This window comes from Chenopodium quinoa, unplaced genomic scaffold (assembly GCF_001683475.1).
Source record: "Chenopodium quinoa cultivar QQ74 unplaced genomic scaffold, ASM168347v1, whole genome shotgun sequence".
Lineage (NCBI taxonomy): Eukaryota > Viridiplantae > Streptophyta > Magnoliopsida > Caryophyllales > Amaranthaceae > Chenopodium > Chenopodium quinoa.
In genome coordinates this window covers 3,256-12,097 of record NW_018743348.1, presented here as the reverse complement: position 1 = coordinate 12,097, position 8,842 = coordinate 3,256, and positions in this window count along the sequence as shown.

Genomic DNA, 8,842 nt, shown 5'->3' with positions numbered 1-8,842 from the left:
AATTATAATAACAAACACAACTACTATAATCAAAATAATAATAATAACAAATACGTGAAATTCAAAACCAAAAAGAAAATAATAATTCGAAATTCCCAGGCAAGCGCCCAGAAATTTCGAAAAACCTAGGCAGAAACGCCTAGTTTTTTTCGAAACTGCCTAGGGTGTTCGAAAAAATTAGGCGTTTTTGCCTAGGTTTTTTTGAAATTTCTTGACTTTTTCCTGGGATTTAATAATCACCTTCACCACAACAAACACTAGTAGAAAATCAACCTGAAAACAATTACTATGAACAACAAACACCTCCAGTTTATCAAGGAAGCAACTCTCAATATTCTGACAGCTAAGAAGAAAATGTCTCGGAGACACCTCAATACCCTCCAACGGCTCCAAGAATGCAGACCAACCTTCCAGCCGCTAAAGCAAGTCACATTTGGTCAGTTGCAGGGGATGATACTCTAATTGGATTGTATTTAGAAATAAGTGAATGTGTGATTGCTAGCACAAACCAAAAAGCATCTGAGCTTTGGCGAAAAATACATGAGACATATAACAACGCTCAAAGGGAGAAGCCGCATATACTCCCGCCAAGAGCTTTGAAGAGTTTGGAGTCGCATTGGAGAAGAATGTCAGCAGATATAGTACAGTGACAATCTTGCTATGAGGAAGCGGGTAAACTTCCGGAAAGTGGAAGTGGTTACAACGAAGCTGGCCGAATTAAAAATGCATCCAAATTGTTTCATATCTCTAGTGGTCACAATTTTACTTTTCCTCACGGAGTTGAAATGGTTAAGGATGGGCTTTGTCAAAGGAGGAAAGAAAGGCTTGTGGTGCTGATGACGAGGAAGATAGTAGTGGAAGTGGTAAGAGGTCTAGGGCTGAAGTTGGGGATGAAGCCCCTAATGACGGTTTCTCGTCAGGAGGTCTACCATGACCCGACAATGTAAAAAAAAGAAAAGGCTAAGCGTAGGGGCAAAGCGGTGGCTTCCGAGAGTGCATTTTTTACCATTGGTGAACAAATGAAGGCGTGTACTCAAGTTAGAGAAAGGGAGGCAATTATGAAACAACAGAGGTTGGAAATTGACAAGGAAAAGGAAAAGAGAAAAAAAAAAGCAAGTTAAATTACAAGAGAGGAAGATGAATTTTGATCTGCTGCAAGCTCTTTTAGCAAAGACTACACCGCTGACCCCTGCTGAAGAGGCGTGCAAGGAAGAATTAATCCAACAAGTGTACGGTCGAGGGGTTTAAGTTAATTAACTCTAATTTTAAGTGTAATGTTTTAGCTTTGGGCATGGTTGTATTTTATGTTTAAGTTAAATTAATGTTGTTGTATTTCAATGGTGTGTTAAGTTTACTTTTAATAATGTATTTTGATATTGTAATGTTGTATTAAGTTTGTATTAAAGTTTGTTTTATTGTCATGTTAAGTTGGTTTTATTGTCATGTTTTAATAGTGTATGAAGTTTGTTTTATTGTCATGTTAAGTAATTTATGTGTCTTCAATTTTATTTTATTTAATTTGTTGAATTTTCACTACATTGCTTTATCATGCATTGAATTGTCATTTACGAGTCATACCTGTTGTAAAACCCCCAAAATTCGGGTCTTTGGAAAACGATAAGAGTAACCTTTTTACCTTTTAAAACCAACCATCGAACCTTGGGAGTGTTACTGCTACACTTATTTTCCATAGAGAATAAATGCAAACCAAAACAAAATACCATTTTATAAACTAAGTGATCTGAGTGGCGGCAAGAATAAAATAGTAATTACATCCAAACTGTAAAACATTTTAAAAACATCAATTAAAAGGAAAATAAATAAGTTCAGAATTAACTAAATTGTCTTAGCTACGTGATTATTCTAACGTCTCCTCACACACAACCGAGTGCCCTCTTACCAACCTGCAAAATAAATCAGAAACAAGGAAAGAGAGAAAACTCCCAAAATCATATAAACTGAGTAATTCCAACTCCATCCCGTAAAATAATAATTTTAGTTCGAAAAACATTTTACACAACACAACTTCATCGAAATTATAATAATAAGTCAAAATCAAGTTGTCACATAAAATTTATTACTTTAGTTAAGAAAGGGAAAGAGAACGCCAGTAAGCCGGGACTAGTCCCTGTCCCCACCTACTTTACAGAGGGTCGCGCGTAACCCCAAATGGCCATAAATTAAACAGAATGTCCCTAGTGTGCACACCCCTCTCTAATACCCAGTGATTAGGAGAAAGACTAAACAGTAATATACATTAATTTAAACCAACTAGTAGCAACCATAACTGATTAGGGGATTTTTATCCACCAATCACCGTCTGACAAGTGGACCAACCAGGTTCCGCCACGTGTCCTTCACGAAGGCCAACAGGAGCCTGCCACGTGTCAATCACAGATACGTCCTCTACGGACCAATTTAGACACGCCACGTGTCCGCCCATGCCAAATGGGAAAACCGGCCATCAAGGCCCAATCCAGTCTAGAGGCCCGATCAGCTCTAGGTTTACCTTAAACCTAGAGAGTGGCACGCTTCTCAAGGCTATAAATACTTAATTAATCCTCATTAGTTAGGTAATCGAAGAATCAAGAAATCAAGCAGAGAAGAACAGAGTTATTACGGAACACCAACAACCGGCTAATCTCGCTAACGACGCAGATTACCAACACTAAGCACTCTCACCTAGAGAGATCTTATTACTTTAATTTCCGTATTAATTACTTCTTAATCAGGTACTAACTTGACCGTTGGAGGCGGAGCTCTCAGGAGTCTCCGTTATTTTGCAGGTACAGACGTCCGGTTCCAGTCTCGGAATTGTAACTCTCCCGCAGGACATCAGAAAACCCCGAAACATCTGGCGCCGTCTGTGGGGAGAGTACTTCAGAGATGGCATCCAAGTCTGTACCGACTCCAGAAGAGAGGCGTCCCCTAGACGACCCTCAAGTTCAGTCGGACCATGATACCGAGAGTGAATTTGAAGTTGAAACTCATACAGCTCCAGACGAGACCCTAAGGGCCCGACGTACCCGTCATACCGAAAGGAGGGAACGGGAGCATCTTCAAACAGGAAGCGAGCCAGCAGGCGCACCGCTTGCTCGGCAACAGCCGACAGATGGGTCTGCTCCCATCACAAGGAACGAACTCATGACCTTCATGAGGGACTTCAAGGGAGAGATTCAAGAGTTGATCAACAAAAAACCGCCTGCTTCAGTCAAAGAGCAGTCGGCCAAGAAACCTTCCACTTCACTGAAGAGGAAGCCAGTTCAAGGGCGAGAGGCGACTCCCCATCCTAAATCCAAGAAGCGGGAGCCACCTGCTCTTGATTTCACAAAACTCCGTTATCCTACGGGAAATAGGAAACCGGTTCGTCATATTCAGGCGGACGGGTCAAAGCAAACGTTCACAGATGCTCGGCTCCTGCTAGAGCAGAAGAAGAGTGACCGATTATCAGAGTCGGCTTCTACTTCAAATTTTCAAGAGAGTTTGCGAAATGCCTCGATGAGGCATACTCAGTCGTACCATGAGAGTCAGTCAGGCGGCACCTCCCGTCAGTCCGGCTTTCATAGTGCCCAGGCGGTACCAAACTTACCATTTGTGCCGCAACAACAGTATTTTATGCAGCCACCTCCATTTGGTGGACCTGCAGCAAAAAACGTCCAACCTATGGACTGGCAGCTACGGCTGCTTAGACTTGGTGAACAGCCGTCGGCCTTCTCCAAGGAAATTACTGAAGCCGCTCAGCCGGCCAAAGTAAAAAATGTTCTAGTAGGCGCCTATGACGGCACTACTAACCCAGAAGACCATCTGATGGCATTCACCAACCTGATGTACCTTCAAGGGTTGGATGATCCCACTTGGTGCAAGTGTTTCCCAGCGACTCTCAAGGGAATTGCACAGCAATGGTTCGGCAACCTGCCGACTGGTTGTGTAAACAACTTCAGGACGCTTGCTTACTTATTTGCCTCCAACTTCGCTATGAACATCCCTGCGAAGAAAACGACCCTTGATTTGGGAACAATTCAGCAGGGCGAGAAGGAGGGGCTTCGTTCTTACATCAGGCGGTTCAACCTGATGAGAATACAGATTCAAGGGTTACCGGATGAGGTAGCTTATACTGACTTTTTTAGAGGTCTCAAAGACGGGTCTACCTTCAAATTTGATTTAGTTCGAAAAAGGGTGGCGACTCTTCAAGAGGCCTTGATTGAAGCAGAAGCCTATATACAGGCGACTGATCTGTGTACGATAAAACAGTCGGACGGGAAGAGGTTCGACAAAAGAGAGGGACGACAGAAACAGTCGTCCAACAAAGATGAGAAAAGAAAAGAGGTCTGGGCGGCTGATTCCTCTAAACAGCCGACTCAGAAAAAGAAAAAAGAATTCAAACCATACTCCCCAAAGTATGTGTTTAACAAGGATAACCAGTTTATCCTAAAAGAAATTAAGGGACGGTTCTCAATTGAGAAGCCGCTCCCCATGAAGGGTTCTGCGAGCAACCGGAACCAAGACAAAATCTGTGCTTATCATGATGACGTTGGTCATCACACCAATGACTGCATCAGTCTCATGCGGTACCTAGACCGTTTGGCTGATCAAGGTGATCTTGACACTTATGTCAAGAAATCTACGGGGAACACTTCCTCAAAAAAGCAGTCGGCCAAAAAGAATCAACAGGCCGACAGTTCCGATACAGATGATGCAGTCGTCTACACTATTGCAGGCGGTTTCTCAGGAGGCGGCCCCACTATTAGGGGCAACAAAGATAATATAAGGCGGTTAGATGTAAATTCCGTTCACCAAGAACGGCCGTCCAAATATACATTTCCTGAGATTGTCATCACTGAAGAGGATCTAGGAGGAATAAGGGGGCCGCATGACGACCCTCTCGTTATTGAATGTAAAGTGGGCAACCAGAGAGTTGGCCGAATCCTCATAGATACCGGGAGCTCCTCAGATCTCATCAGCAGCAAATGTCTGTCAAAACTGAAATATCAGACGGACTGCATACATCCGGCCTCCCACCCTTTAATAGGGTTTGGAGGAGGAGTCGTCCACCCACTGGGACGAGTAGATCTACCCATTCGCCTGGGCGAAAAAGGGGAAGGACGACACATGGTAGTCCGGTTCCTAGTAGTAGAGGAACTCTCGGCCTACAACATGATTCTGGGTCGACCAACCCTGAATAATTCCAAGGCTGTTATAATCCCGTCTCTTATGCTGCTTAAGTTTGAGAGGGATAATGGAACAGTCGGCTCCCTAAGGGGAGATCAGAGGATGGCCCGAGAGTGCTATCTCTCGGATGTCAAGCCCACTGTTATGGCCACTGGGTCAAGTGGGGAAAAAACAGACCTTGACAATGTCAAGGAGAGTGCGCCTGTTCAAGAAACAGGCGACAAAAAGAGAAAGGCGTCCCAGACAGAGTCCGCAAGAAAAGCAAGAAAATAGCAATCATTGGCAGAGGAGCGGCCGGATGAGTTCCGCCCTCAGCCGGCTGGTGAGCATGCGGACCTGATATTAGACGACTCACGTCCTGACCGAACAGTCAAAGTTGGGACGACTGCTCTGAGAAACCTTGGTGACGACTTCCACAACCTGTTGAAAGAATACAAGGACATCTTTGCATTTGAAGTCCATGAAATGCCAGGCATTAGTCCTGATCTGGCAGTACATAAACTCGATGTGGATCCGAAAAAGAAGCCGGTACGGCAAAAGAAGCGGAACCATGGTGAAGAAAGAGGTCAGGCGGCAGCCGCCGAAGTCAAAAAATTACTTGATGCAGGGTTCATTCGGCAATGTTACTTCCCAGATTGGGTTGCAAATGTGGTGCTTGTTAAAAAGCCGAATGACACCTGGCGAATGTGTGTAGACTACACAGACTTGAACAAGGCGTGCCCCAAAGACAGTTACCCTCTGCCTAAAATTGATAACCTGGTCGACTCAACAGCCGGCCATGCCTTGATGAGTTTTATGGACGCTTATTCTGGTTTCCATCAAATTCCTTTATGGAAGAAAGATCAGGAGAAGACGGCCTTCGTCACTGATCAGGGATTGTACTGTTACACGGTCATGCCGTTTGGTCTTAAGAATGCCCCGGCTACCTTCCAACGAATGATACACAGTGTTCTTTGATCAGATTGGGAGAAACGTCGAGGCATATATTGATGATATGATTGTCAAGACTAAACTTCAGAAAGATCATCTGACGGAGCTCCGAGAAACTTTCGCCACACTCAGGCGGCACCATGTCATGCTCAATCCCAAGAAATGTGTATTTGGAGTTGAGTCTGGGAAATTTCTCGGATTCCTTATCAACCAGAGAGGAATAGAGGCGAACCCTGAGAAGGTACAGGCGGTCATTGACATGCAGTCGCCTCGTACCGTCCGAGAGGTTCAGAAGTTAACAGGTTGTCTGGCGGCCTTGGGGAGATTCCTAAGCCGATCAGGCGACAAATGCCTATACTTTTTCCAGGCAATTAAGAAAAAGGCAAGGTTCGAATGGGGGCCGGATGCTGAGGCCGCCTTCCAGAAATTAAAGGTTCACTTGCATTCCTTGCCGAGGCTGGTCAGCCCTTTGCCCAAAGAAGATCTCTACATGTACCTGGCCGTCTCTGATCATGCGTTAAGCGCTGTTCTCCTTGCTGAAAGGGACGGCTGTCAGCTCCCGGTCTACTTTGTCAGTCACGTACTGAAAAATGCCGAGTTGAGGTATCCCCTAGTGGAGAAATTTGGTCTTGCACTCTTCATGGCTGTTAAAAAATTGAAGCCCTACTTTTTGGCACATGCAGTCGTCGTGTATACCGACCAACCAATCAAGCGGCCCCTTACCATCATGGAGTCGTCAGGACGAATGATCAAATGGGCCATAGAAATACAGAGCCTCGAAGTTACTTTCAAGCCTAGAAAAGCAGTGAAGGGGCAAGCCTTTGCTGACTTTATTGTAGAAATGACTCGTCCTCCCGACTCTCAAGTTCCAGACCAAGTCTGGAAGGTATATGTGGACGGAAGCTCTACTTCAAATGGTTGTGGAGCAGGCGTCGTATGTCAATCTCCAGAGGGCGACAGGTTCGAGTATGCTCTACGCTTCAGTTTTCAGGCTTCAAACAATGAGGCAGAATATGAAGCTTTACTAGCCGGGATCCGCATGTGCAAGGCGGCAGGGGCAAGAAAAATAGACGCATGTTCTGATTCACAATTGATAGTGAGTCAGTACAATGGCGAATACGAAGCAACCCATCCGGCCATGATCAAGTATTTACAGGCGGTTCGACAAGCAGTCGGCTCCCTTGAGGATTTCCATCTAATCCAAGTGCCGAGATCAGAAAACAACCAGGCAGATGCACTGTCAAAATTAGCATCATCCGCCTCCTCCGATACTCCTCGAACTGTTTTTTTGGGAAGTGATGGAGAAGAGAAGCATCGAGGAAAACCCTATTGGAATCCTAGACAGAAGCTCAACCTGGATGGATTCAATCAGGGCATATCTGACAAACGGGACACTGCCGGATGATCCTCAACAGGCGGCAGCACTGAAAAAACGAGCCTCCTGTTTTGAAATGATACAGGGAGAACTTCACAAGAGGGGGTACCTTCAACCCTTCTTAAAGTGTGTTACTCCTGAAAAGGGACGAGAGATACTAGATGATCTTCACTCTGGTTTCTGTGCTTCCCATATAGGTGGTAGGATGCTTGCTCAAAGGGCAAGGCGCCAGGGCTACTTTTGGCCTACTTTGGAAGCAGATGCAATGGAGATGGTGAAAAAATGTGACAAGTGCCAAAGGTTTGGCAAATTAATTCACCGTCCGGCTACTGACCTCACTACCATTCACAGCCCACTGCCGTTTGCTAAGTGGGGCATGGACATTCTTGGTCCATATACGCCTGCTACAGGCGGCAGAAGGTATATACTTGTTGCCGTTGACTACTTCACTAAATGGGTAGAGGCGGAGGCTGTAAAGGGAATCAAGACGAAAGATGTAATTTCATTCATTTGGAAAAACGTCATCACTCGGTTCGGGGTTCCCATGTCTATGGTTTTTGATAATGGTCCCCAATTTGAGACGCCTGTTCTCAAAAGCTGGTTGGGAGACCAAGGAATTGCACACTACTTTGCATCTGTCGGTCGTCCACAAGCAAACGGCCAGGTAGAAGCCTTTAATAAAATCATCTCAGACGGTCTCAAGAAAAAGATTGAACGAGCAGGCGGCCTATGGGCGGATGAACTACCACATGTTCTCTGGGCCATTAGGACGACTGAAAAAGGGGCGACTGGAGAAACTCCATTCCTCCTAACTTATGGTGCGGAAGCTGTTCTTCCAATAGAACACTACGAGCCGACTCTTCGAGTAATGCTATATGACGAAGAGGCAAACTGGGAAGCCATGCGCCTGGCATTAGACTCACTTCCTGAAAAGAGGGGCAATGCTGTCTTGCGCCATGAGATCTATCGCTTGAGAATGACTAGATCATACAACAAAAAAGTACACAGGCGTCCACTCAAAGTAGGGGACTTTGTACTTAGAAAAATGGAAGCAGTTGGTAGGGCTAATGAGTTTGGCAAACTAACTCCCAACTGGGAAGGACCCTACCGAATCTATGAGGAAGTCAGGGACGGTACCTACCGTCTGGAAACACCAGACGGACAACCGTTGCCTCGAACTTGGAATGTAGATAACCTTAAAAAAATATTTCTTCTGAGAGATGTAAAGTAAAGAGCTACTTAATAAAGTTTGCACTTACTATTTAATTGTATTACGAGGGGCATGCCGTCTGTACCTTTACAGTCGGCTACCCTCCATTGAGTTTTTCACTCTATCTTCTGAGGGGCATGCCGTCTGTTCCTTTACAG